The sequence below is a fragment of the Dipodomys merriami genome, unplaced genomic scaffold, assembly GCF_024711535.1.
Source record: "Dipodomys merriami isolate MVZ:Mamm:240054 unplaced genomic scaffold, mDipMer1.0.p SCAF_2, whole genome shotgun sequence".
Lineage (NCBI taxonomy): Eukaryota > Metazoa > Chordata > Mammalia > Rodentia > Heteromyidae > Dipodomys > Dipodomys merriami.
Genome location: NW_027203381.1, coordinates 113,157,116 through 113,184,941, shown reverse-complemented (window position 1 = coordinate 113,184,941; position 27,826 = coordinate 113,157,116). Strand labels below are relative to the sequence as shown.

General features: G+C 41.9%; 1 protein-coding gene across 4 annotated transcripts in view; it reads left to right on the top strand.

The window, feature by feature from the left end:
• The window catches only part of Tiam1 (TIAM Rac1 associated GEF 1), a 347,945-nt gene that overhangs the window by 106,153 nt on the left and 213,966 nt on the right, over positions 1–27,826 (top strand). The window lies entirely within an intron of this gene.

Below are 27,826 nucleotides of genomic sequence, written 5' to 3'. Positions count from 1 at the left end.
CCTCTTTTGCTGGATACTGGTGGCTAGTGCCTGCAATCCTACTCAGAACACTGAGATCAGCCAGCCTAGGAAGGGAAGTCCAGCAGACTCTTATCTCCAGAGGACCAACAAAAAGCTAGAGGTGGAAACTGGCTCAAGTGGTTAACTCAAGTGGCTTTGTGTGGAAAAAAAAAAAAAAACAACCCTAAGTGGCAGCCCCTAGGCCCTGAGTTCAAACCCCAGTCTGGACAAGATGTGTCATTTCAGTGTCAGGGTGGTGATCACCTGGTGTCAGTGGCCTGAATTTTCAGTTGGGAAGCTCTTCCTTTTCCTCTTCTTTCTCTTTGTAGATGATGCTCAATAGAAGATTTTTGATTGCAAAATCAAAACAAAAAAATGCTAGGAAGTTAGACATACAATAAACTGTATGCGTGTAGTCTGTCTAAATGATCTCAAGTTATGAAAGCCAACCCTCCCCTGCTTTTTTCTTTTTGTTCATCTGTGTGTTTCTCTCTGAGATATTGCTATGTGGCTGGCTACCCTGGAACTTGTGATCCTCTTGCTTATGTCTTCTAAGCGTTGGGTTACAGACATGAGTCACCATACCTTGCTAAAATACCTATTTTTCTTTTTCTTTTTTTCTAAGAGATTTATGATTTTGCCCGATTTTATGATTTGCTTTTCATGTGGAAGAGGCATATCAAAGCTGCAAGGAAGCTGTACACATGCAGATGTATACATTTTTTTCTGTTTTCATACTGGCATTGATGATTGAACTCAGGTTTGGATGCTGTCCCTTAGCTTTTTTGGTTGAGGCCTGGTGCTCTATCCCTTGAGCCACAGCTCTGCTTCAGGCTTTTTGGTGGTTAATTGGACATAAGAATCTCGGGAACTATTCTGTCAGATCTCTGCTTCCTGATGAGCTAGGATTACAGCTGAGAGCTACCAGTACCGGGCCTAACTGTAAATTTTGAATTCAGACTTTTTTTTTTTCCCAGTTCTGGAGCTTGAACTCAGGGCCTGGGCACTATCCCTGAACTTCTTTTGCTCAAGGCTAGCACTCTACTATTTGAACCACAGTGCCACTTCTGGCTCTTTCTGTTTATGTGGTACTATGGAATGGAACCCAGGGCTTTATGCATGTTAGGCAAGCAGTCTACCACTAAACCAATTTCCAGCCCCCTAAATGTGTAAATTTTAGAAGAGCGCTTCATTTCCTCTGTGTTTACATTAGGCAGGTCAGTCATTCATTTGATTTCTTCAAAATCCTTATGTGGATAAATATGAGCAGGTGACTTATTTGAAAAGGAGAACACTGTCAGCCTTGACCTTGAAATCAGAGCCTGCTCCAGTGGCTCTAGCCATTGGCTTTCCTTTGCCTTTAAGTAAGCTATGCAACCAGTCTTACCACAGCAACTGGACAGCAGTGTTGCCTGGTAAGGAAGATTAGATTCTGGATCCTTTATAGATACACTTAGTTACAAGTTGTTGGGATTTTGGCCAAGGCTTACAGACTTCTTTTCTGTGTTTAGGTCTCACCATCTGTGAACCACATTGATAGTGTATAAATTAATAAAATGCTTTGTAAGCCTAGGGTGCGAGACTTTTAGGGGTGCCAAGAAAAATCATAATAAATGATATTAAACAACTCCAGGGATTTTAGCAGTATTTACAATTTTGGCTTCACGCACTTAGAGGCTTGGAATTATTTTATAAAACTGGCTTGGAAATGGTGCACCAGGCTTCTTTTGCATGGCTGGCAAAATGTCAAAAACCACAAGGGTCCTTGCTTCTCAGAGATGCTGCACAGGAACCCTGGCTAGAGGGGATGGAGTTTTGTCTCTGGAGAAGAACTCTTATTTTCCCCTCACTCTCGCAGGAGTATTGGTGATTGGTGACTATCAATGGACAAGAAGAGGAAAGAATTGTTGTGGTTAGTAGTTTTGGTGGTGCTAAGAGTGGCTGGTATTTTAATGGAGTTATCTGTAGAACTAGAAAAACGAGTCTGACAGCTCAGAGCTCAGGCTTTACCTGAGACTGTAGCTGTTTGGAAATCGGTTGAATTTTAAGGTGAAAGGTGAATGAAGAAAGGTGGGGCAGGGTGTGAGCATTCTGCTGACATTTTGTCTGCCTTTCTGGGATTTTATCCAAACCTTTTGATGAGGTAATCTTTGGGTTTCAATATGAACTCCCAACAACAATCAGATTGAAAATTGCTTTTAGCCCAGGTCCTCAGCATCTTCTGATGACTTTCTGCACCTATCTTAAGTAACACGTGTGTCCTTTCGGAATGGGTCTTCTTTTATCTTAGATTCCTAGAATTTGGAACATAGGTACTTGATCAATGTTTATTGCATCACTGCTGTTACAGTAAGCGAACTGGACAGTTTGTTTACTACGTTAGTAATAACAATACAAAACACTCCAAGAGTGTTTGATGTATGGAAAGCTCCTTCTTTTGTGAACCATTACACATAAATAGTGGGAAATAGACATAAGCTCATGTGAGAGGGATTTGACTCCTCTGGCAATGAATTATTTATTTCTCATCATTGTCCTGGAGAACTAGTAACAGAGTTTGCTGCCAGGTACAGCGGCTCATGCTACTCAGGAGGCTGAGGTCTGAGGATGGCGGTCTGAAGCCAGAAAAGTCCATGAGGTTCCTAACTCTAATAAACTACTCAGAACAGGCTGGAAGTAGTGTTGTGGCTCAAGTAGTAGAGTGCTAGCTTTGAATACAGACAGAATGGCTCAAGGACAGCACCTAGGCCCTGTATTCAAGCTCCAGGACCAGCAAAATCCAAAAAACAAAAAGCCAAAGTTTTTCATGTTTTGTTTAGTAATGATGATCTAATGATGATTATAGGGGTGAGGTTCACTTTTGTCACCCTTTAAAGAAATAAAGGGCAGGAAAGTGTTTAAAGCTGATAAAGCAAGTTACTTTGAAAAAAAGAGAGAGGCTCCAAAGAGGATTCCAATGGAGTGTTTTCAGAGGATGATTTCTATATTACAAGACTCCTCCCACATCTGGGGCTTTGCCTGCCCAGGGCATTATGGGAGGGAAAAAAATAGTTGAGCAAGAACCCAAGGCACTGTTGGCACAAGAAGACCTTGGTGGATCATGTGTTATCTGCCATGCTTTATGTCCACAACTTTTCATTCCTATCTACTTAACAGTTCCCCTTTCTTTCCCTCAGTAACTTATAGTGATGCTTGAATTTTGTTTTAGAAATCAGCTCAAAAGTGACCATATCAGAGGAGATAACATTTTCTTTTAAAGCAGTCTATTCCTCATCTCTAGAATTCTGTTTGAGATTGGGGTGGAAATGGGGAACAAGCTCTGTAAGTAGTGATGTCCAAGGGGGTATGCATAGCTATGAATCTTTGAGAAAGAGTTAGAACAATTCTTTGAGTAGGTCTTGTGTTCTGAATTCCATAGGAGTCCAGGTATTTAGGTTTCTGTAACAATCCTGGTGGAGGTTCCTTAGAGAACGAAGGAGGAAATTCTGATGTTACTTTCTTTCTGTCTTTGTGTCTTGACCAAATGTCTCCTATCTGGACCTGTGTGTTGAGGGTAGACACCAGGGAAGGGGTGCTGTAGCAGTATAAGCAAGGGTCTCCATCAGAAGTTGGCCCATGAAGGGCATAGGTTGGGGACATACACTTTTGGACTCTTGGAAGACAACATGGACTTTGGTGAAACTGACCTTGTTGGCCATCTCTCCCAGGGCAAGGGAATGTGGTCCTTGAATTGTAGCCACACATTTTAAGGATTCTACAGTATCAAAGGAAAGGGAACTGTTGGACATCACAAAAGCCATGAGAAGTGATGAGTATTATTTTTAAGAAGCTGGAAAATAATAGAGCTCCCTTGTAGCTATCGTTCATCTTCCTTAAATAATGCATTATCAAAATGAGGGCATTTGCATAGATGGGCATAGTATAATTAACAAAGTCAGGTCATATTGGAATTTCTCCAGTTTCTGCTCATACTCTTCCTTTTTTTTTTTCCTTTAAAATAGAGCACAGTGTAAAATTTGAGCAGTATTTTCTGACAGGCAGGAGAACCTCTGACTAAGCTATAATATTTTACAGACAGATGGTTTGTAGCATAGTACTGTTCGCCTAATGTGTTTTTTTTTTTTTTTTTTAAACTCAGCTGACTATTGAGTTGACCATGAAGACCAGCAGCTAAGCTGTAGAACGGAAACCAAGCAGTTTGGTTATTTTCATTTAGGTCTTGAACTCTGAGTATATTATCTTTTTCTTCTTCTTTTTTTAGTTGTTGCCTTTTTAGAGGGAGGATATTTTCTAGAGATAAAGGATAACTCAAGGTCATTGTGTGGTATTGAGAGCTTTTGGAGGGAATGACAAACAGATGTTTTCCCTGGAAAAGGCAGGGGTTTTGATTAATCAGATCAAAGATATGGATGTCGGGACTCAGAGATCAGAGATGCAATTTCATAATAACTTGGAGAGTGGATTTACTTTACAGTACTGGCCTCCCATGAGTTGGGGTGAGGCGTCTGGCTGGCTTGTGATTAATTGCTCCTGCCTTGACGATCCCATCACGCCTGGATGAAGCTTCCAATTAGCCTCTGTCACTATCTGCCCTGGGCTTGAGCTATGTGTGGGAGCGCCTGTCTTCTTGGCAAAGTTAGGAGTTCTTGGAGGACAGAGACTGTCTAATTCAGTTTTGGACTTTTCTCTTCCTTTCTTCCAGTAATAAGCAAGAAGTTTTGAGCAGAAGGGACCTTTATTCCTCTGCTTCTGGCAATTTCCAGATCCTTTATTTTAGCTTCACTCTTTCGTGTATTTTTATTTTATTTTATTATTTTTGTTGTCAGTCATGGGGCTTGAACTCTGGGCCTGAGTGCTGTCCCTGAGCTCTGCAGCTCAAGGATAGTGCTCTTCCACTTGGGCCACATTGGTATATATGTTATGTGTATTTGAAACCAATAAAGGCTTTATTCTTAATAGGTTATTTTTATTTTGATCTGTCACAAATCTGATTGGCCTCCTTTCTTTTTTTTTAATTGCCAGTCTTGGGGTTTGAACTCAGGTCCTGGGCACTGTTCCTGAGCTTCTTTTGCTCAAGTCTAGTGCTCTACACTTGAACTATAGTGCCACTTTTCTGAGTGGTTTATTGGAGATAAGAGTCTCAAGGAACCCAGCCTGGCTTTGTACCACAAATCCTCAGGTCTCATCCTCCTGAGTAGCTAGGATTACAGCACCCGAAAGATTGGCCTCATTTTGAAGTGTTTTAGAAACAACATTAAAACTGTCTGAGAACTTGGTAGATTTTCTTCTTCAAAAAAGAGCAAAGGTAAGTTTGTTTGTTTTATTATATGATTTTATTTGTTGTTGTTCTGGTTTTTGAACTCCAGTCCTTGTGTTTGCTAGGCAGATACTCTACCACTTGAGCCACACCTCTAGCCACATCTTTTTGAGATACACAGTCTTGCTTGTTGCCCAGGTCAGTTTGGACTGCAATCCTCCTATGTATATTTCCTGTAGTAGCATGTCCCACTTTGTCCAGCCTTTCTGTTAAGATGGGTCTCTTCCCTACATTTTTCTTTTGTCTGGTCTGGCCTGGAGCCACTATCTCAGTCTTCACCTCCCATGGAGCTGGATCGACAGATGTGCACCAAAATACACAGCAAATCATTGAGATGCGGTCTCACGAACTTTTTTCCTCACTATGCTTCCTTAGTAGCCAGGATCACAGATGTGAACCACTGGTGCCAGCTTGTTTTTGTTTTTAAAGAAAGTATATGATCACCTGCTAAAACCTGGACAATTATAGAAGTTACGATTTGGGCCCCTTCAGGATTCTGGCTTTTCCAGGGTATTGGTGAAGGTCTGTGATTGGTGCTGTGTAGCCTCATTTTTCTTGAGACCTACAGGAACACACGTCTAGCTGTCATTTTCCATCATGTTTTCTAATAGAAGCAGAGTGAGAGGGGAAATACTATGTTTAGGCTCATTTGCTGTAGTGCACTGGAAAGAAGTCCACTTATATGAACTCTATTACAACAGACTGACGAGGGAGTGTGTAAACAGATGTACCCTGATGGCCAGGATGTGCAAGGCAGGCCACAGGGAGATGGAGGCAGGAAAATCGGGAAGGCTCCTGGAGCCTGTAACTTCTGCTTTTCTTGGCTAGGCCCAGCCATTCTCTTGCCCCTGCCTGCATGCTTGACCTCACTTCTTAGATTCTCAGACTGAGTACTTGCCAAATGGTCTTGGCACACCATGCTGGGGGCCAATACTGCACGACTCTTCCTTTAGATAATTGTCTGGGTCTCTTGTGTCTCTGTTCCAAAGTTTTAAGCAAGAGTATGTTTGGCCAACGCTGAGTCATGCATGGTGGGAGGAAGGGGCGTCTTGGACCATGGGTGGTCTTAGACTTGCCTGGGCTGGCTCTCAAGACAGAGGTGTTTCGAGCAATGATTGGCATTGCTTGGAATTGGCATCCCAATAAAGGAACAATTCACTATTGTTTGCACCTGGCTCCCAGTTGTGTTTATATGGGTGTTGGCCATTCCTCTGTGGCCCTGTCTTGGTCTCCAACTTTCCCCAGTTGAAATTTCATTTCCAGGATGCAGAAGGAGGATGAAGTGGTGGTAAAGCCTGTTTGTAAGCAATGGAGACTTGGTTGTATTACTACTGACCAGGGACTACAGTTAAGTTGGACTTGAAAAATACATACTTATTGGCCAGTGATTCTGGTTTTATATTCAGGAACATCTGTTGTGGTTTTTTTTTTTTTTTTTTTTGTCGGTCGTGGGGCTTGAACTCTGGGCCTGGGTGCTATCCCTCAGCTCTTCAGCTCAAGGCCAGCGCTCTACCACTTGAGCCACAGCGCCACTTCCGGTTTTCTGGTGGTTTATTGGAGATAGGAGTCTCACGGTCTTTCCTGCCTGGGCTGGCTTTGAACCGCGATCCTCAGATCTCAGCCTCCTGAGTAGCTAGGATTACAGGCGTGAGCCACCAGCGCCCGGCACATCTGTTCTGTTTTAAAGCCACTAGATAAGAGAAATACATAACAAAATAATGAAAGAGGAGAAGCCTGGGTAAGATCCCCAGGCCTCATGGGCCAGACATGGTAGCTGACCTCTGTAACCCCAGCTGTTTGGGAGGTAGACATTAGAAAGATCTTGGTTCAAGGTTGTTCTAGGCAAAAAGTGAGACCTCATCCAAGTCAATAAGCTGGGTCTGGTGGTTTGTGATTCCAGCTAGGAACCATAGGTAGGAGAATTGAAGTCCAGGCTGGCCCAAGTCAAATAATGAGATCCTGGCTAAAAATTACAAGCTATGGTTCAAGTAGTAGAGTACCTGTGCAAGGAACTCAGTTGAAACTCCACTTCTGCCAAAGAAAGAAAGAAAGGAAGGAAGAAGGGGAAAAAGAAGAAGGAAAGAAGAGAAGAAATCTATAGACCTCATTTCCCCACTAGCCAGCAGGCTCACTTGGTAACTGTGGTGTGGTTAACTAAGAGGATTCAATGAGCTAATCCAGTCCAAGGCACTTTCTAGGCTTAGGGTCCTGGAGTGCACACAATACACAGATATCTTTCTAGACCCTATTGAATAATGTCCTACTGCCCTCTTAATTTGAATGTGAGGAGGAGTCATGTGTCCTCATTTCTTCCCATCCCTCTAAGAACCTCATTTAGTTCTTTGGTTTTTAGAAAGGACCGAGTTGCAGAAAAGTTAGAGTTTGTGGAGCCATGTGCCCATACACGACGAACAGCCATTCAAAATCAATAAACATAGCAGCATTCCATGAAAAAAGCTTTGTTTCCAGGGCAAATGGTCAGTGAGCTTTATTTGTGTTAAGGGAACAAATAAGACTTGAGAGAGAGACATTTATGAGCTGATATCTTGGTTTTGATGACCTAGGAAAGGAAGTTCCCATTTATGTTCAAAGGTCACTTCTTTTGTTTCTATTAACTCAAAGTCAGAAATCTTTATGGGTTTTCCTAAACCTAAATGCCATATTGAATTTCATCTTGGATAATTTAGGTAACATGTTTTTCTTATTGCTCTGGTTCCTTCATCTCTTGGGCTGCAGCATGTACCTCAAAATATAAAAACCCTTTTATTAGTCAGGTGCTAGAGGCTCACACCTGTAATCCTAGCTACTAGGGAGGCTAAGATCTGAGGTTTGAGATAAAAAGCCAGGCTGGGTAGGAAAGTCCATGAGACTCTTATCTCCAGTTAACCACTAGAAAGCCAGAAGAGGAGCTGTGGCTCAAGTGGTAGAGTGCTAGAGGGCAAAGGCTCAGGGACAGTGTCCAGGTGTGTGCGCACGCATGCGCGCGCGCGTGCGCGCGCGCGCGCGCGCACACACACACACACACACACAGAACCTTTTTAAGAATTTCTGTGTATTCTAACCTTTGCTTGAGAAATACAAACTTTCAGGCAGGCTTTTGTAAATGAAGAAATGTATTTTTTTTCTCCAGTGGATTCAGACAATTCATTTGTCAGGCAGAGGAAGCAATTTACTTTCATAGCCTTGGAATTTTAAGCAATAATGTGTGTAATTATTCACTTTAGATGCCCTAAACTTTAGGTTATTTCTTATTTTTAGCATTAATAGATTATTATGCATCCTAAATCAAGATCTTGACTGTCTGGAATGGGATGGAGGATATGAGTTTGACTGGGGTACCTTGTATGCATGTATGGAAATGTCACAGTGAACTTTTCCTTGTAAGCTCATTAAGAGTTTAGTTCATGTTTGTAATCCTAGCTACTTAGGAGGCTGCAGTCTGAGCATCACAGCTTGAAGCCAGCCTAGATAGATGAATCTGTGAGATTCTTATACCAATTAACTGGCAAAAAGCTTTTGAAAGTGGAGATGTAGCTCAAGTGATAAAGTATAAGAGCATGAGGCCCTGAGTTCAAGCCCCAATACCGGCATGTACACAAATTAAGGATCATTTGGTTGACATTTCAAAGATAAATCTCTCTTTCTTTATAGAAAAATTATATGTGTACTCTGAGGACATAAATGTTACATCTAAAACTTTAAAGGACCAGCTGCATTAAAGAATTCATCATAAGGGGCTGGGAAGGTGGCTCAGTGGTAGAGTGCTTGCCTTGCATGCATGAGGCCCTGGGTTCGATTCCTCAGCACCACATAAGCAAAAAGAAAAAAAGCCGGAAGTGGCACTGGCACTGTGGCTCAAGTGGTAGAGCGCTAGCCTTGAGCTGAAGAGCTGAGGGACAGTGCCCAGGCCCAGAGTTCAGGCCCCACGACCGGACCCCCCACTCCCCAAAAAAGAATAATGAATAGTACTAGCAAGTAAACAACCATCTTGGCCCGTTACCTTGGGCTTTGCCATTTCTCTTTATAGTGTCTGGCAAAAATGTCTTTAGTTACTAGAGAAGAGACAAGAGCTAGAGATGTTGGCATTTACATCTTTCTTTTTCATTAATTACGCAGGGTAAGTGATCAGCTCCACATTCTCAGACCACACTAAATGGCTTACGCAAGTGGTTAGTGCCCTTCTTGTTTCATTTAATTGTAACATGGCAACTTTCCTCCACACTCACCTTTGTGTGTGTGTGTGTGTGTGTGTGTGTGTGTGTGTGTGTGTGTGTGTGTGTGTGTGTGTGTGTGTGTGTGTGTGTGTGTGTGTGTGTGTGTACTGGGGCTTAAATACAGGGCTTTGCTCTCTCACTTGGCTTTTTTCACAGGGCTTGCATTCTACCACTTGAACCACCCCTCTACTTCCAGAATTTTGGTACAAGAATATCACAGACTATTCTGCCCAGGCTGGCTTTGAACCTGGATCCTCAGATCTCAGCCTCTTGAGTGATTAGAATTAGACCCCAGAATGACGAGTTCTGCTGTGGGGCTTGAAGTGAGGTCCTGGACTCTGTCCCTAAGCTTTTTTGGTCAGGGCTAGAGCTCTACCAGTTGAGCCACAGCTCAGCTCTACTTCCAGTTTTCTGGTGTTAATTAGAGCTAAGAGTCTCAGAGGCTTTTCTGCCAGGGCTGGCATTGAATCAGGGGCCTCAGATTTCAGCCTCCTGAGTAGCTAGGATTACAGACATGAACCACCAGTGCCTGACCTACTCTTCATTTTTAGTAGATTACAACTGTGATGGTTTATTTTTATTTTTTAAAAACATTGCCACATTTCCACCAGTAACACAAACCCTTGAGTTTGTGTGGAAAAAACTGGCCAGGTCTTCCATCAGATCTATTTGATCTTTAGTTACTCATTCAGAAAGCCAGCATAAAAAGTAAGATTGTTTTAGAATTTTCCACGCCATTCTGAAAACAGGTGCTGTCTTTGTGAATTCGAGTGGGGGGAATTTATGTGGTCATTTCAGCCTCATTTCAGGCCTGGCCTCGAAGAACAAAGGCATTTTCTTTGCCCTGAAGATTGACGTTTGCTTGCAGAGATTAGGGACTTCCTGTGACCCCTGGTCCCAATTCTGGGCATGCAGGGGTGGAGGGTGGGGGTCAAAGGAAGCCAGGCCATTGATGCATGTGCAGCCTGTGTGAATCTCTCAAAGGCAAGCTGATGCGTGTGGAGCTATTTATCAGCCATTCTTGTTGCACCCATTGAGAAGTGTGCACCCGCTTTTGTTCTCTGTTTGTGGGCAGCCTGGAGACCTGGTGCTTCTGCTTCTTCTGATCTTCCCTCCTCTGTCCTTTCTCTTCTGCCCTTCTCCTTGCCCCGGCAGAAAGCAGCTCTGCATCTTCACACTCAGATTCCTGGAGTGGAATGAAAGGGGGTCTTTTTGTACAGAGAGGTTTGTCTCACACAGAGCTGCCTTTGACCAGGAGGATTTCTCCCAGCAGACTTAGAACCTGACGGGTTGGCACTCAGCCAGGAGGGATGGCCGTAAATTGTAACTCCAACAAGATTTCATCACATTCTTTGTTCTGTCTCCTCATTTCTGATAAATGAAACTGAAGCTGCCTTGGTCAATATGATTTTGTGTGTGTGTGTGTGTGTGTGTGTGTGTGTGTGTGTGTGTGTGTGTGTGTGTGTGTGTGTGTGTGTGTGTGTGTGTGTGTGTGTGTGTGTGTGTGTGTGTGTGTGTGTGTGTGTGTGTGTGTGTGTGTGTGTGTTTGGTTTAAAACTCAGGGCCTCTTCGCTGTCCCTTAGCTTTTTCCCTCAAGGTTGGTTCTCTACCACTTGAGCCACAGCTCCACTTCTGACATTTTGATGGTTAATTGCCCTGCCTGGACTGGCTGTGAACCTCAATCCTCAGATCTTAGCCTCCTGAGGATTACAGGCATGAGCCACAGGTACCTGGTTTAAACATTCTTTTAAACCAGAGATACCACACGAAAAGGCATGGAAAACATAGAAAGTACTTGAATAGTTAACAATGTTCTGAACTATATAGGAAGAATTATTCCAACGTGATGCCAATGAATGCTTTGGGTTTTTTTTTTTTTTTTTTTTTTTTTTTTTGGTGCTAGTACTGGGAGATTGAACTCAGGGAAGGGATCAGAGCTCAAGTGAGTTCAATTCCTAGTACTCCAGCAAAACAAAACAACCCCACGTGTCAGAAGAGGGAGGTGGGAAGAGGACAGCCAGGAGGGCTTGGTGGAATATCTATTTTAGATAGGGCAGTTTAGAAATAGCGTCAGACCTCCTTTGAAGTAAAATTTTGAGGTCTGTGTGGAGGCCTCATGAGAATCTGGAGAAAGAACATTCCAGGCAGAGCAAGAACAAATATGTGAGAATGGCAGGAAGGGGCAGGTCCCAGGGTCCCAGACCCACTCACCTGGGAGAAGGCAGTGGAACCACAAAACCACTCAGCTACCCTGTAGAGAACTTAAGACAGGTTTTGCAGAGAAGATGGAAAAATAATAGTGTATCCATTACTTTGATTACAATTCTCGTCAGATTATAATTAACTGCTAGCTGTAATTATGGGACTTCCTCTAATTTAGTTTAACACTCTGGAGACCTCTATTAGCCTATATCCCAATCAGTTTCACAGCCATGACTAGGGAAAAGCCATGTTCCCAATGATTTTTAAATCTGGTGGGAGTGTGAACCGCCTATTTGCCAGCTTACCTTATTTCCTTCCTGTTTCTGAGGTCACCCCCTCCACATAACCCTCCCTGTCTGGCATGCTGGTTCAGGTTAGCTACATGTTGGCTTTTAATTAGGATAGGTTTTTTTTTTTCTCCCCCCATAGAGTTGTTAATGAATTCCATACATCTCCCATCCTTTTTAGTAACCTTCCTGATCTGTGTAACAAAAATTTTCACCTACAGCCAACGGAGACCTGTGTCCCCTCCCCTAAGACAGATGTTGAAGTCAATATTTATTCTCTCATCTGGCACCTTCTACCACCTTTTTGCCCCCTGTGTAAATTTATTTACGTGGAGAAGCTTTAGTAAACAAGTCTGTTTACCCAGTTGGATCTGACAATAAGTTCTCCACTTGTCCAAGATCTGACTAGCCCTCCTCTTTGCCTCTCTGGTGAGCTCGGTGATTTGTTGTGTTTAGGTAACCCAAGATTCTAATGACTCCTTTCGTGGCTTTTGTGGTGGAAGCAGCCGTCCTGCCTGCCACATTACTGCTGTGGCCTATGTCCCTGATGGATGGCTGTTCTCTGAAGGCGAACAGTGACCAATGAGTGGTCCATTGTTACCTGACTAGAAGCATCCCTTTGAGACGTAGGGCCGCCTCCAGAACTACCCTTATACTCATTTGAAATAGTGTCTGTAGTGTGTGGGCAACAGCTAGAGTGGCCAACACTGTTATGCTGTTGCAGCACAAACCCAGAGCTATGGGTAATGGAGGGGAGGGAGTAATTGTCCAGGGCTGGTGACCAAATAGTAGTTGCCTTGAGTCTCTATTAGCTCCCTTGAGAAGATTCTGTGTGTGTGTGTGTGTGTGTGTGTGTGTGTGTGTGTGTGTGTGTGTGTGAGAGAGAGAGAGAGAGAGAGAGAGAGAGAGAGAGAGAGAATTTTCCCTGCCTCCCTCCCTCCCTTCCATCTTTCTTTCCTTCCTTCCTTCCTTCCTTCCTTCCTTCCTTCCTTCCTTCCTTCCTTCCTTCCTTCCTTCCCTCCCTCTTTCTCTTTCTCTTTCTTTCTCTTTCCCTCCCTCTCTCTCTTTCTCTCTCTTTCTCTCTCTCTTTCTTTTCTTTCTTTCTTTCTTTCTTTCTTCTTTCTTTCTTTCTTTCTTTCTTTCTTTCTTTCTTTCTTTCTTTCTTTCTTTCTTTCTTTCTTTCTTTCTTTCTTTCTTTCTTTCTCTCTCTCCCCCCCCTCTTTCCTTCTTTCCAAGATCAGGACTCAGACTCAGTATCTGCTGCCTTCACTCATTGGTTAATCTTCTACCACTGAACCATTCCTCCAACTCCTAAAAAATACTTTAAAAGATTTCTAGTTTAACATAATATTATATACATATATAAATATAATGACATTATATATTTAATGACATTTCTTTCTGATTATAAGGAAAATACTTGCTCAAAATATAGCATTTGGAAAATATAAAAAGAAGAAATCTTTAAAATCAGTACAAGCCTCTTTATTAATTTAATGTAACAAAATACATGAAATTGAAACTGTCCCGGAAATGGAGGACATATGGTTATTATACAGTTTAACAGGCAGCGGTAAAGACAGGAAAGGTTTAGGGCATTCCAGATGCTGGTTTGTTTCCATTGAAACTGCTTAAGTGGCTTTTTATAATTCTCAACCTTCAAACAACACTGTCAGCTCTACAAAATAGCCAACTTAGCTATAGAACAACTTGAAGTCCAAAGAGGTTCTACAATTCTTCCTTAAAAAAAAAATCCACATACACTTTATATTGGTTTTCAGTGCTGTTGGAAGAGAATGCTGATCATGCCTACAGAATGTACCAGTTCAGACTGTTTAGAGCTGTGGGAGCCACTTGTGGCAGAGTCTGGATGGAGAATGCTGTTGGGGACAGCTGGGGTAGTGTTAGGCTAATAGAATGGTAATGACTCAAACACAACCCCAGAAGTTGACCTGAGTATCTTGTTGCTTTTCACTTTCTGTATTTAACAAGCTTAACAAAGCTTAATGTAATTGAGAAATGATGTCTTTCCCTGATTTCTGTCAGTGGAGTATATGCCTTGCAACTTAAAAAAATTAACAAAAAACATTGAAAACAAAATTGGGGCTACAGGTGTGCAAGTGGTAGAGCACCATCAGTAAATATATTTTTGACTTAGGATTTTTATTATTTTTAAAATTATCTTTAAGTAGTTGTACAAAGTAGTTGCCATTTAACAAAGCAGTTTATGAATACAGTATATCTTAATCAAAACTGAAAGCATGCCTTAATATTACAGCCAGAGAGATGGACTGTGAGGATGAGTGAATGCTTTCTTTAAACATTACATATTTTCTTACTATTGTTTTCGGAAGTTTCTGTGCTCAGTGAAAGATGGCTATAAGAAGATTTTATTTTAAAGATTTTGTTTTGTTGAAAGAAAATGAAAGCTTGGAGTGAGAAAGTTATACAGAAAGTCATGTATATGCTAGAGTTTTTTCTCACCAGTGGAAATAAATGTAATGAAATACATTTGTCATATTGAACAGAATGGATGGCAGAGTGTAGCACTGAAGCCTGAGAGGTATAAATACAGACTTCAGGAATTGATTTATATAGAAAAAAGGTGATTGCTATAGATTAAATGAAGCTTGTTCTCCTAAGTAAGTTAGGCAGTTCATCAAATATTGATTAAGATCTCTCCCCTGCCCCCACCCCTCATTGAAAATGTGAGATTAGTTAGTAATGATCAAAGCCAAGGACAGCAGCTGACCAGTCAGTTCATATGAATAGAAACTATACTGGGTATCTAGGTAGGTAGCAAACAAGTCAGTGATGCCTTAGGGTCTGAGGACCAGATTCTAAGTTAAGGGGTTTTTTAGTTATAAATGAATTCCAGAAGGATAATCATCCACAGTGTGGGAAAATTGCATGAAATTTAAATTTTATCCTTTAAGAATAAAGTTTTATTGGCACACATCCATGTCTATTCACGTGTGAATTGCTTATGGAAGATCTCACACTGTAACAGCAGAGTTGATTGGTGCATTGCAAGACCAGATGGCTGGAAAGGCCTAATGCATGTACTTTGTGGCCCTTTATGGAAAAGCTTTCTCTTTAAAATTAAATTTATTTAAGCTGGTTTATAAAAACACAAAATTATTGCATGTTAATGCAGTAAATGATCCAGGAAAGCTGTTGAACCATGGCTTAGCAGAATGAGAGCTGGTCTGTATGACAGCCTGGCCCCCACCATACCCCCCTTTTTTAACCTTTGTGTTTAATCATTAATGACGGGTCATGTTATTTAATGCATAGATACATAGGGGTGCTAGGAAATGAATCATGCCTTTCCTATGCTAGGCAGGTACTCTAACACTTGAACCATACCCCTAAATCTTATATAGTGCTTTGGGTTTTCCAGTTTATCAGTTGTTTAGCCCTCATATCAACTCTACAGTGTAGATGTTATTATTGAGGCAGAGCTAACTGGCAACTATATGGACTCAGTGTCAGGCAGCCTGGTTCTGGGGACTTTCTTTTGACCATTCTGTTCCCAACCATCTGGACAAGGACCTAATTGTCATCTATTTGCATACTCTTTCATCAGATTTGTTGTACTTCATAACAGGGGTGTGTGTGTGTGTGTGTGTGTGTGTGTGTGTGTGTGTGTGTGTGTGTGTGTGTGTGTGTGTGTGTGTGTGTGTGTGTGTGTGTGTGTGTGTGTGTGTGTGTGTGTGTGTGTGTGTGTGTGTGTGTGTGTGTGGTTACATTCCTAGTCTTGATATCATGGGCTCCTTTTGCTTGGAATGTGTGTGTGTGGGTGTATACATATAATTGTGTGTGTGTGTGTGTGTGTGTGTGTGTCAGTGTCAGTTTTGAGATTTGGACTCAGGGCCTAAGTGCTATCCTTGAGCTCTTGTGCTCCTGGGTAGCACTCTACCTACTTGAGCCACAATTCTACTTCCAAGGTTTTTTTTTTTTTGGGGGGGGGGTCCGGTCGTGGGGCCTGAACTCTGGGCCTGGGCGCTGTCCCTCAGCTCTTCAGCTCAAGGCTAGTGCTCTACCACTTGAGCCACAGCGCCACTTCCGGCTTTTTTCTTTTTGCTTATGTGGTGCTGAGGAATTGAACGCAGGGCCTCAGGAATGCAAGGCAAGCGCTCTACCACTGGGCCACCTTCCCAGCCCTACTTCCAAGTTTTTGATGGTTAATTGGAGATTAAAGTCTCATGAACTCACAAGGAGTGGGTAACAATGTCTGAGAAGAAATGTACTCATTACCTTACTCATGTAACTGTAACCCCCTGTATTAGCATCTTTACAATAAAATAGAATTAAATTTTTTTAAAAAAGTCTCATGAACTCTCCTGCCCAGGCTTGCTTCAAACTATGAGTCTCAGATCTCAGCCTCCTCAGTAGCTAGGATTACAACTGTGAGCCACTGGTGCCTGGTTAGAATATCTTTTTGATGCACAAGCATGAAACATTATTTTCAGCAAAACCCTGAAAAGGATTGTTGAGCTGGACACCACTGGTTTACAATTGTAATCCTAGCTATTCAGGAGGCTGAGATCTAAGGATCACAGTTCAAAGCCAGTCTGGGGTTAAAGATTGGATGCTTGCTGGCTCTGATTTTTAAATTGAAAACTCCAATTCCTTGGTCCAGAAGTAAAGAGAATATGTAGGTTGGAAAGCTTTTTTTTTTTTTTTAAATTGAGGCATGTCTACTCCTTGATCTCAGACAGTGTTTTCATTTGATGCTGTGTCCCCTTGACTACTTTTATATTTAATGTTGTTTTGGAAGTTACATGCTTGAATATCCTAATTGTTGTATTCATTCATCTTGAGCTTACTGTGTGCCCAGTGCTGTGCTGGGCTTGGGTAGCATCTGTGGCACCTCAGGATGTGTGGTCCACAGTGGGTTACAAGAATATGGTTGTGAGCCAGCAAATGTCTTTGCTTGCCCTACTTAGATCTTAGCAATTTGCTTATCTCCTTTGGTGTTGGATTGCATGTGATAATTTGGACACAGCAGGTCCTGACAGATAGAGGAACAGCTGTCAGTTCAGGAAACCTGTCCATTGGCCCAGATTGTTCTGGTGATTTGCCGCATAACCTTGGAAACATCTTTTTGTTTTCTATTCCAGGGTTTTGCAAGTGGAAAATAACAGCAAAGGAAGCTGGTCCTAACAGCATCGAGTGCCCCAAGTGCTCTAATGAGCTCTGCATACCATTTCTCATGCTTCCTCATTTACATGAACACATCCTATTGGTGTATAAGCTTACGATGTACGTTTGCATTAGGAAGGCACAGAGAGGCAACCTGGTCCCTGCATTTGATAATAAATGCAGACTTGCCTCTCCCAAGGCTTATTGGAGCAGGTGCGGGAAAGGACCAACTGAGCCAGGTAGGGATATAGTTTATGGACTAGGCTTCTGTCTGGGGAATATTTCAGTCCATTTGGAGCTTATTTGTGAGTGGAGTGGGTGAGGTGGTGCCTTGGACACAATTCATCCTTTTGACTTTTGAGTCCTGGGTTAGTAACATGCAGCTCAGGGTAGGACATAGGATGCGAGTCAGCGAGCATCGTTTTGCAGTTCTGTAGCTCAGTGGCCTGTTGCACGTGAGAATCGCTGGCTATTTATACTGAGAGAGGGCCAGGGATAAAACTTGGTTCATTCAAATGTAAGTTTATGAAAGGGGTATGTTTTACCCCCATTACCTCCTTTGGTTTTTTGGTGCTGATACTGGGGTTGGAACTCAGGCCTTGTGTTCTTGCTTAACTTGTTTTGTTCAAGGTCAGTGGTGTTCTACCATTTGAGGCATAGCTCCACTCCTGGCCTTTGGTAGTTAGTTGGCGATAAAAGTCTCATGGACTTTCGTGCCTGATTTGGTTTTGAACATTGATCCTCCTGTCTCAGCCGTTTGAGTAGCTAGGATTATAGGCATAAGCCTCTAGGTCCTAGATGTTTTGCCTTTTAAAAATATTTTTGTATACTGAGAAAAATGGTTTAACCATTCCACTTGCCAAGGTGGAAATGATTAATTTTCCTAACTAAAACCACAAAACATGATTCTTGAATTGATAACGTTGCCTTGGCAGCTATTTTGCACTACTTAGAATAGCATGCTTATATTAATTTTTAGCTTATTTGCTATTTTTTTTACTTTAAAATTGTTATTATAAAGGTGATGTACAGAGAGGTTACAGTTACATAAGTTAGGTACCTCTTTTCATAATAGGTGCTTTTTTTTGTGTGTGTGCCAATACTGAGGCTTGAACTCAGGGCTTCATGTTCTCACTTGGCTTTTTCCACTCAAGAGTGGCACTCTATATCAGTTGAGCCACACCTCCTGCTTTTTTCTAGTTAATTGGAGATAGGAGTCTCATGGATTTGTCTGCCCAGGCTTGCTTTTGTGATTCTCAGATCTCAGCTTCCTGAGTAGTTAGGATTATAGACAAGCTATTGGGATACAGCCATCATGTTTGGGACTCAAAATTTAGCTTTGGTTTCTAAGTTCCTGTCCTAAATGATTTGTTACAATGTAGGCTGAATATCATAGGATAATTTTTGAAAGTTACTGCATTTTATTTTATTTATTTATTTTTTTTATTTTTTTATTGTAAAGATACTATACAGAGGGTTACAGTTACATGAGTGAGGTAATGAGTACACTTCCTCTTGAACATTGTTACCCCCTCCATTGTTTTCCCCCTACCATCCCCTCCCTCCCTCCCTTCCCCGAGGTTCTTTTTTTTTTTTTTTTTTGATTGTGATTAAGTGATTACTTAATTTCCGGAAATTCACAGTATTGTGGAATAATGATGCTCATTTAAAGTCACAAGTTCATTCTAACTTTCCTGGAGCAAATTGTCTATCACAGTCTGTAACATATAACGGTGTTCACATGTTATATACCATATATGTGATCAGCAGCATGGGGATATTTGGTAGTGGTTCAACCAGATGAGTGGGAGTTCTTTGTTTCTTAAGTCCTGTTAGTTTTGTCATATCACCTAACATTTTGGATTTAGCATCCGCTTATCAGGGAGACCATGTACTGTTTGTCTCTTCGTTCTTGGCTTACCTTGCTCAACATGATTCCTTCTAGCTCCATCCATTTCCCTGCAAATGCCATTATTTTGTCATTTCTAATGGCTGCATAATATTCCATTGTGTATAGATACCACAATTTTTGGATCCATTCATCTGTGTTGGGGCATCTAGGTTGTTTCCATATCCTAGCTATTGCGAACAGTGCTGCAATAAACATGGAGGTGCACGTGTCCTTGTATATTGGTTCCTGTTGTTCAGGGTAGATGCCTAGAAGTGGTATGACTGGGTTGTAAGGGAGGTCAATCTTTAGCTTTCTAAGGACCCTCCAGACTGCTTTCCAAAGTGGTTGTATAAGTGTACATTCCCACCAGCAGTGTAATAGCATTCCTCGTTCTCCACATCCCCTCCAGCATTTGTCGTTGGCTGATTTGTGGATGTGGGCCATTCTGACTGGGGTAAGGTGGTATCTCAGGGTTGTCTTTATTTGCATTTCCTTCACCACCAGGGATGATGAACATTTCTTCATGTGTTTCTTTGCCATTTTTATTTCTTCATTTGAGAAGTCCCTCTTTAGTTCCCTTGCCCATTTAGTAATTGGTTTGTTAGGTTTGGGAGGGATTAGTTTCTTGAGTTCCCTGTATATACAGGATGTTAACCCCTTGTCTGATATATTGCTGGTAAATATTTTTTCCCAATTAGTTGGTTGTCTTTCTAGCTTGGTTGCGATAGCTTTATCTGTGCAGAAGCTTTTTATTTTAAGGTAGTCCCATTTGTCGAGTCTCTCTCCAACTTGTTGTGACCCTGGGACTCTGTTCAGGAAGTTCCTTCCTGTGCCTATTAGTTCAAGTGTCTCTCCTACTCTGTCCTGCAGTAGTTTCAGAGATTCAGGTTTAATGTTAAGGTCTTTAATCCATTTTGAGTTGATGTTGGTGCATGGTGATAGGCTGGGGTCCACTTTTAGTTTTCTGCATGTGGCTGCCCAGTTTTCCCAGCACCAGCGGTTGAAGAGGCTGTGTTTCTTCCATTGTATGTCTTTGGCTCCTTTGTCGAATATCAGCTGGCTGTAGGCCTGTGGATTTATTTCTGGATCTTCTATTCTGTTCCATTGGTCTTCGGGTCTGTTTTTGTGCCAGTACCATGCTGTCTTTGTTATTATAGCTCTGTAGTAGAGTTTGAAGTTCGGCATGGATAGCCCTCCCATATTGTCTTTATCCCCTAGAATTGTTTTGGCTATTCTAGGTCTTTTGTTGTTCCATATGAATTTTTGGACTGTTTTCTGTATTTCAGTGATGTACGTCATTGGGATTTTAATAGGAATTGCGTTGAATTTGTATATTAGTTTTGGAAGTATTACCATCTAGCCTGGCCAGCTGAGTGTGCTCCACGGGCTGGTGGAGCTCTCAAACAGTTCCCAGTTTTAGTGGGTCCTGTGGTCCGGGTGTTGGGGTAGGGAGTCTAGGTCAGGGTCTGGAGATTCCCTCCAGCTCTGGTCTCCCTTGAGGGATACACTTCCCCTGTGGGGTACTCACCCTGGAGCTGGTTGTTTCTGTGTGGTGTAGGTCGTCAGTTGTTGTTGCAATCCGAGTTCAGTTGGGGTGGTTGCCGGCTGGGTTGGGCGGTGGTGGCTCTGTGTGATTCTTTTCTGTCTCTGCCTCTGTGGAAGCTGTCGGGTCAAAAGTGTCCACGCTCAGGCAGCTTCTTCGCGGTGCCTCTGGGGCCTGAGCGGCCCGCCGGGTCATTGCGATTGCGATCGGGCGGGTGGTCTGCCGACAGGTCCCTTTGTCGCGCTGCTGGTGCCCAGCGGCTTTGGTGGGATGGAGCCTCTCTGCTCTGGTGGAGAGTGAGGGGTGGGGGTGGGATCCTCGTGGAGACTCCCGGCTGGTAGGTTTCTCTGTTCCTGGCGATCCGCTGTTCTGCAAACCGGTACCTGGTGATCTGCAAGCGGCCCCCTGTGTCTCTGGGGCTCCGGCAGCCCCCGCCGGGCCGGCTGGCCGGCAGCTTGGCGCACTGCCGCGCGGCCATTAAAGGTTGGGGGAGGGGTCTTCGCTTTTCTCTGTTCTGAAATTCTTCTTTTCCTCTCTTTCTTTTTTTGTTATTCTCCGCCTCTGGTTTTTCTCTGAGTGTTCGTCTTTTTGTTGTTGTCTGTCTCTTGGGGAGTTTAAGCATTGGAACTCGAACTCTCTTTTTGGTTGGAGAGAGCTGTGGCGTTTCCCTACTGCCCCGTCGCCATCTTGTTCCCCCCTCAAGTTACTGCATTTTATAAAATATAACCTGCAAATATGAAACTTTTGTGTATGTTAAATGAAGTATTTTGTACCACATTTTAATGAACTGGAAAAACTTTGATATTAATGATATTTCTTTTCTTTTTACAATAATTGATAATGGGTTAATTTTTCTTTAAATGATTTAATATATTTATTGAGGTATAGGTCATGTTATACAAGTAAAGTCTACACTTTAATGGTTTTTAGTATATTTGAAGAGGCTTGCCACCATTTCTTGGTTGTTTTTAGAACAAAGTGTAAGATATATTAAATAGGTAGTTTTTTATTAATAGGTAGGTTTCATTAGGTAGCTGATGAAGAGAGCACCACGTACTATTCAGGCAGGAAAAGGAGTTTATTTACTGAACTGCTGCCTCTGCTGTGCATGGTGGAGAGGCATGGCTGAAAAGGGGGGACTTATCTAGGCCAGGGACAGGAAGAGGTGTGGCCAGGTGGGGGAAAGATGTGGCCACACTGCATGTGGGTATAACCTCAGGGCCTGGGACCCTCTCAGATGGGAGTTGGGACCAGAGGTAGTCCAGGATGTAACCTAGCAGGAGAGGGAGGTGGCTGCTTCCAGGTGTGCCAGTTACCTAGGGAACACAGATACTGTGTGGAAACTTAGCCAAGAGGTAGGGAGGTATCTGCGCAGGGCCTGGTGCCGAAAGGATACCCTATATCCACTTTCAGTCATTCTGAATTTCCTTTCAAGTCTATCCAAGCTATCCCCAGGTAATCATTAATCTGATTTGTCTCTATAGATTTTCTTGTTCTAGATATTTCATGTGAAGGAAACCGTGTAGCTTGGAGCTCTTTGCTATTGATTTCTGTCACTTAACATGATATATTTGAGGTTCATCCATACCAAATTATGCTCCATAATATGGATAGTGTTCATCTTACATATGCAATCATCAGATGATGGACATTTGGGTTATACTTTTTTTTTTTTTTTGCCAGACCTCAGGGTCTGGGTGCTATCTCTGAGACCCTTTATACTTAAGACTCTACCACTTGAGCCACAGTGCCATTTCTGGCTTTTTCTGAGTGGTTTATTGGAGATAAGAGGACTTTCCTGCCTGGGCTGGCTTGAACTGCGATCTTTAGACCTCAGCTTTCTGAGTAGCTATGATTGCAGACGTGAGCCACTAATGTCTAGCATAGGCCTGTCTTTTTCTTTATTTTGGTATATACTTTGCCTTGACATTGCTGGGTCCTACAGTAACTCTAGTCTTCATCTTTTGAAGATCTGCCAGGCTGTTGACCAAAGCAACTGCATCATTATACATTGCCACCTGAAGCATGTGAGGGTCCACTTTCTCAACACTATTGCCACCACTCCGCGTTATTTGTCATTTGGTGGAGATGTGATTTTCCTTTCCTTCATGGTTAATGCAGTTATGTTTACATCTTTTTAAATGGATTTAACATCTGACTCTAGATTGTGATCTGTGTCTTCTGAAGTAAGTTGACAGTTTCTCAATTCTCCTCCTTTTTTATTTTTTGGGCAGTACTGGGACTTGAATTCAGGGCTGCGTGCTGTCCCTTACCTTTTCCATTCAGGGCTGGTGCTCTACCACTGGAGCCACAGCTCCACTTTAGGTTTTTTGGTGGTTAATTGGAAAGAACTGTCTCAAGAATTTTCCTGCCTGGGCTGGAAACCCTCTCAAACCTCTTGAATGGCTGGGATTATGGGAATGAGTCACTGGCACCTGCCTCTCTTCTTATTTTTGTCAACTTGGGCTGTCATATTTCATGTAACTCACTTCAAGTCTCGCCTTGACTTATTCTTGAGTGAAGGGCATCGCTCAGTGTTTTGGAAGCAGGCCTTATTCACTAATAAAACCCTATGGGTGTCAGTGCCCACTTGAGTAGCTTCCAAAGCCCAGATAGGAGGAAGATGGGCATCAGAAAATTGGGGAAGCCAACTGGAAGGGAGAGTCAAACAGGTAAAAGTTCTTGAGGATTTAGAAAACAGTAGTATACTGAGATACACAAGGGATAGATATGGACGTGATTGGAAGCTTATGGAACATATTTTTTTTTTTTTGGTCCGGTCGTGGGGCCTGAACTCTGGGCCTGGGCGCTGTCCCTCAGCTCTTCAGCTCAAGGCTAGCGCTCTACCACTTGAGCCAGAGCACCACTTCCGGCTTTTTTCTTTTTTTGCTTATGTGGTGCTGAGGAATCAAACCCAGGGCCTCGAGCATGCAAGGCAAGTGCTCTACCACTGAGCCACCCTCCCAGCCCTGGAACATATTTTTTTTAAGGTGGTATTCTCACATATTTTATTTCTCTGATAAACCAGACAATCTGAGAAATTGCTCAAGCCCACTGGTGAGGACACAAGTTGTTATTACTCCCAAAAGCTACAATTGAAATAAAAAAGAAAATAACAACGTACGATGAAACAAAATCAAACCTGGATATTCTTCACTTACATAGTCCAGTTACAAAGTACAAAAGGATACATAAGAAAACAAAATTCTTTTCTAAATATCTATATTCACCTTTCGAGGCTTTTGCTGAACTTCATCAGGAAAGATGAAAAAGACAAGGTGTGTTATGTAAAATAAGTTATATGGAACATATTGAAAGAATTGATTGAAGAATCAGCATGGCTCCAAATGAAACTGGCAGAGTGACTGCTGTGGTAACGTAGAAGGGGCATCCACTGCCTACCACAGTGGGGTTTTTGAGTTACCTAGGAGTTCTGTTTGCAAATGCTATAAACAATATAAGATCACAGTTTGTTTTTAAAGAACTTTAGTGTATTCTTTTTATTGTTCTGAGACAGGATTTTACAGTATGGTCCAGGTTGGCCTTGAGTTGTAATGTTTCCTCCTTAGCCTCCTAAGTAAGTGTTGGGATTACAAGTGTGTACTACCATACCCAGTTTGATGTCTTTTTTTTCTTCTCCTCTTCAGTATGTGAGATTGAACTAAGACTTTGCGTGTGCCAAGAAAGCACTCTACCACACTTACAACCCTCAGTCTTCTTGTGGGTTCTTATGATAGGGTCTCACTGTCTTTGCCCAAGCTGGCCTTGAATAGTCTTGAACTTTCTCATGCTGAAAGTACAGGCATGCATCACCATGCCTGACATATTAATATAAAGACATAGGATGTCTCCTAGACATCATAGGTGGCTATGTATTTATTCATGAATTATTCTAGATGGTAAGGCCTTTAGGATTCTGAGATCTTTAGCTTTCTGATTTTTTTCTTTGATTAACCACCTTTCTTTCTTTCTTTCTTTCTTTCTTTCTTTCTTTCTTTCTTTCTTTCTTTCTTTCTTTCTTTCTTTCTTTCTTTCTTTCTTTCTTTCTTTCTTTCTTTCCCTCCCTCCCTCCCTCCCTCCCTCCCTCCCTTCCTTTTCTTGTCTGTCCTGGGGCTTGAACTCAGCACTTGGGCACTATTCTTGAGATTCTTTTTCACTAGGCTAACACTCTACCACTGGAGCCACAGCATGACTTCCAGTTTTTTCTAAATAGTTTAGTGGAGATGAGAGTCTCATGGACTGTCCTATTCAGGCTGGCTTTGAACCGCAATCTTCAGATCTCAGCTTCCTGAGTAGCTAGGATTAACTGTGTGAGCCACAGTACCCTTCTTTAATCACATTTCTTTGTTCCTGAATCACTTGAGTCAGAATTGTGGCTACTGATCCTTCCTGAACGATCACATCCAGATGAGAGTTCTGTAGGGTCGTGTCAACTCCAACTGTACCTTAGCAGCTCAGTATAGCAAGGAAAAGCCTGTTGAGTAATACTGAAAACCAAGAATGCAGTGGTCTAGGGAATTTAGGGAAACAAGAATAGAGACTGTTGTCCACATGTGGAACAGAGAAAGTTCCACGTGGTAGCAGTGTGGGTCAGGAGATGATGTAATTACTGCAAAGAACAAGGAAACAGAGCATAGTCAGCCCACCGGATATGTAACAGAATGGCCCAGCCCTGGGCTATCTCTAGTTCCCTGGCCAACATTTTAAGGAAAACATCGAGAAAGTGGAACAGTCAGAGGCAGAACAAAAATGTTGGCAAGCTTTCTGGTACATGAGGAAACAGTAAAGGGAAGATTCACCTCCTTCACAGTTTGAAGATTCATCTTCCTTGTAGTTGGAGTGCTGAAATGGTAGACAACTGTCCCGAGTTTCTCCAGTAAATGGGTATTAGAGAGAAGTGTCCTTTCATCTTAAGAAAACATTTTTCATCCAAGAAAATCTTTTCTGTTTGTGTCATCACTTTTCAATTGCTATATGACAGTGCCACAGAAAAAGTTGTTTTTATTTTTTTGTTGGTTGTGGAGCTTGAACTCGGGGCCTCAGAGCTAGATCTGAGCTCTTTTGCTCAAGGCTAGTGCTCTACCACTTTGAGCCACAGCACCACTTTTGGCTTTTTTGAGTGGTTAACTGGAGATAAGAGTCTCAAGGACTTTCCTGCCTAGGCTGGCTTTGAACTGCAATCCTCAGATCTCAGCCTTCTGAGTAGCTAGGATTACAGGTATGAGACACTGGCACACAACTTTCCTTTTCATTTTTAAGGCCAGTTGAACATGGCATTGATAGCCTAAAGGCATTTCAGTTGGACTATGTCAGTATTGAAATCATAGATGGTAGTTGTAGGCCTTTGTGCATATGTTCTGAGTATGGGAAATGTTCTTTCTGTATTCTTTGAGTCCTACTTTACATTCCAGCCAGCTTCTCATCACCCAGAAAGCCTGTTGGTTGGGGAACACTAATTTTGATGGTACCCTAAGCAAAATGCAATTAGGGAAATCTTGTGCCAAACACACACCTGTGCCAATGTTTGCCTTCATTAGTGTGCATAATCAGGGGTTTGCTTTACACACTGCATTACCTTTCTGAGGAAATATGAAGTAGATAGGGTACTGAGAGAGCTTTTCGCCCTGAACACAATACAATACAGAAAGTGAAGACCAGGAGCCTGGGAGCACCCGAGGTTTGGGAAGAATCTTTTTTTTTTTTTTTGTAGATTGCTGGCCTGGTCAGAAAATCAGGGGCATGTGTCAGGGATGGTGTGCAAGCGTGCATGTGTGTGCATGCATGGGTAACTGGGCATATCCATCCATGCTGTTTACTTTAACTCATGAGAGAAGTACAGTTAAGGAAATAGGAACAGACATTCTAAAGAAACAAAAGGAAGAATTCGGTATTTCCACTTATGAGACTTTGGAAGGCTAAAATGGCAATTATGAAGCAAAGTGGCTTCACTTGTTTATTTTTTTCTTTTATTGTTAGTTAAGCAGATTTGAAACCAGAGCTGAGTTTTTTCTCTTATCCAAGTTCTAACCAGGCTGGAATGGACTCAGCTTCTGAGATCAGATGAGATTGGGCATGGCAATAACAGCTGTGGCTTAGCTCTTTGCTATTCTTGTTCTTTGGGGTATTGGTGGCACAGAGCACGTACCTGTCTATATGTATATAGCGAGGTCAGTGCATCTAGTAAACTCATAAATCTTCATGTACTTGATAAAATAATTCTTCCTTGTTGGTACTTGATTATGGTGGAAAGGTTTATAAAAGAGAGAGAATATGTTCAGTGAGGTAATCCAAGCTCTGAGAAACAAACGGCACATTTCTCATGCTAGATCTGAAATATACTATATCTGAAATATATAATAATAAATTATATAGGTTTTAGGCCTTCATATACAGTGAAACCAAAGGAGGATACTATTAGGAGAGGAATAGAAAGGCACAATGTCTATGTGTATCTGATCATACAAAACAGCATTTATCAAAATCAGGAAATGGAAACAAGGTTTTTTTTTTTTGCTGTTTTTGTTTTCATTTTGTCCTGCTTGTTTGTTTATATGTCATTGAAAGTATGAGGGAAACGCAAATGGAATACAAAGGGTACACAAATGCAGCGATGGTACTCGCTAGACACTAGGTTGAAAATGAAGTTTATAACTTGTGGGTGGGAATAGGAGGGAAAAACTGGTAGAGAATGAAATGAATTCTGCCTAAGTCATGTAACCCCTCTGTAGATCACTTTTATAACAACAGTAATTCTTTTTACAAAGACAGAAAATTAAGGAGAAAAATTGTTTTTTGCTCACTTTTGAAATTTATGTAGGAATTTTGAGTTTTTCTTCTTCTTTTTTTTTTTTTTTTTTACTTCGGTATATAAACATGTAGACACATGGAATTATGTACATACACATACTCAAATTCATTTACAGTTTTTCACACAAAATGTCCACATTTCCAAATATTGATGATGCTACATTAGTGTTTGTTAGAATGCTAGTAGATCATTTGAAATTATACATTTTTTTCCTATTAAATGGTAAATTTCTGGTATTTTATTTATCGGAAAGTTAGGGTTGGTTAACACCAACCCCAAAATGGAGACTTCCTATAACTAAAGAACATAAAGTGTAAAGAGCCTAAATGAAAAGTTCAAAAGTAGCAAGTAGGATTTTTTAAAAATACATATTTCTGTGTGTAGAAAATATCAAGACAGTTCCCTTTCAAAGTAAA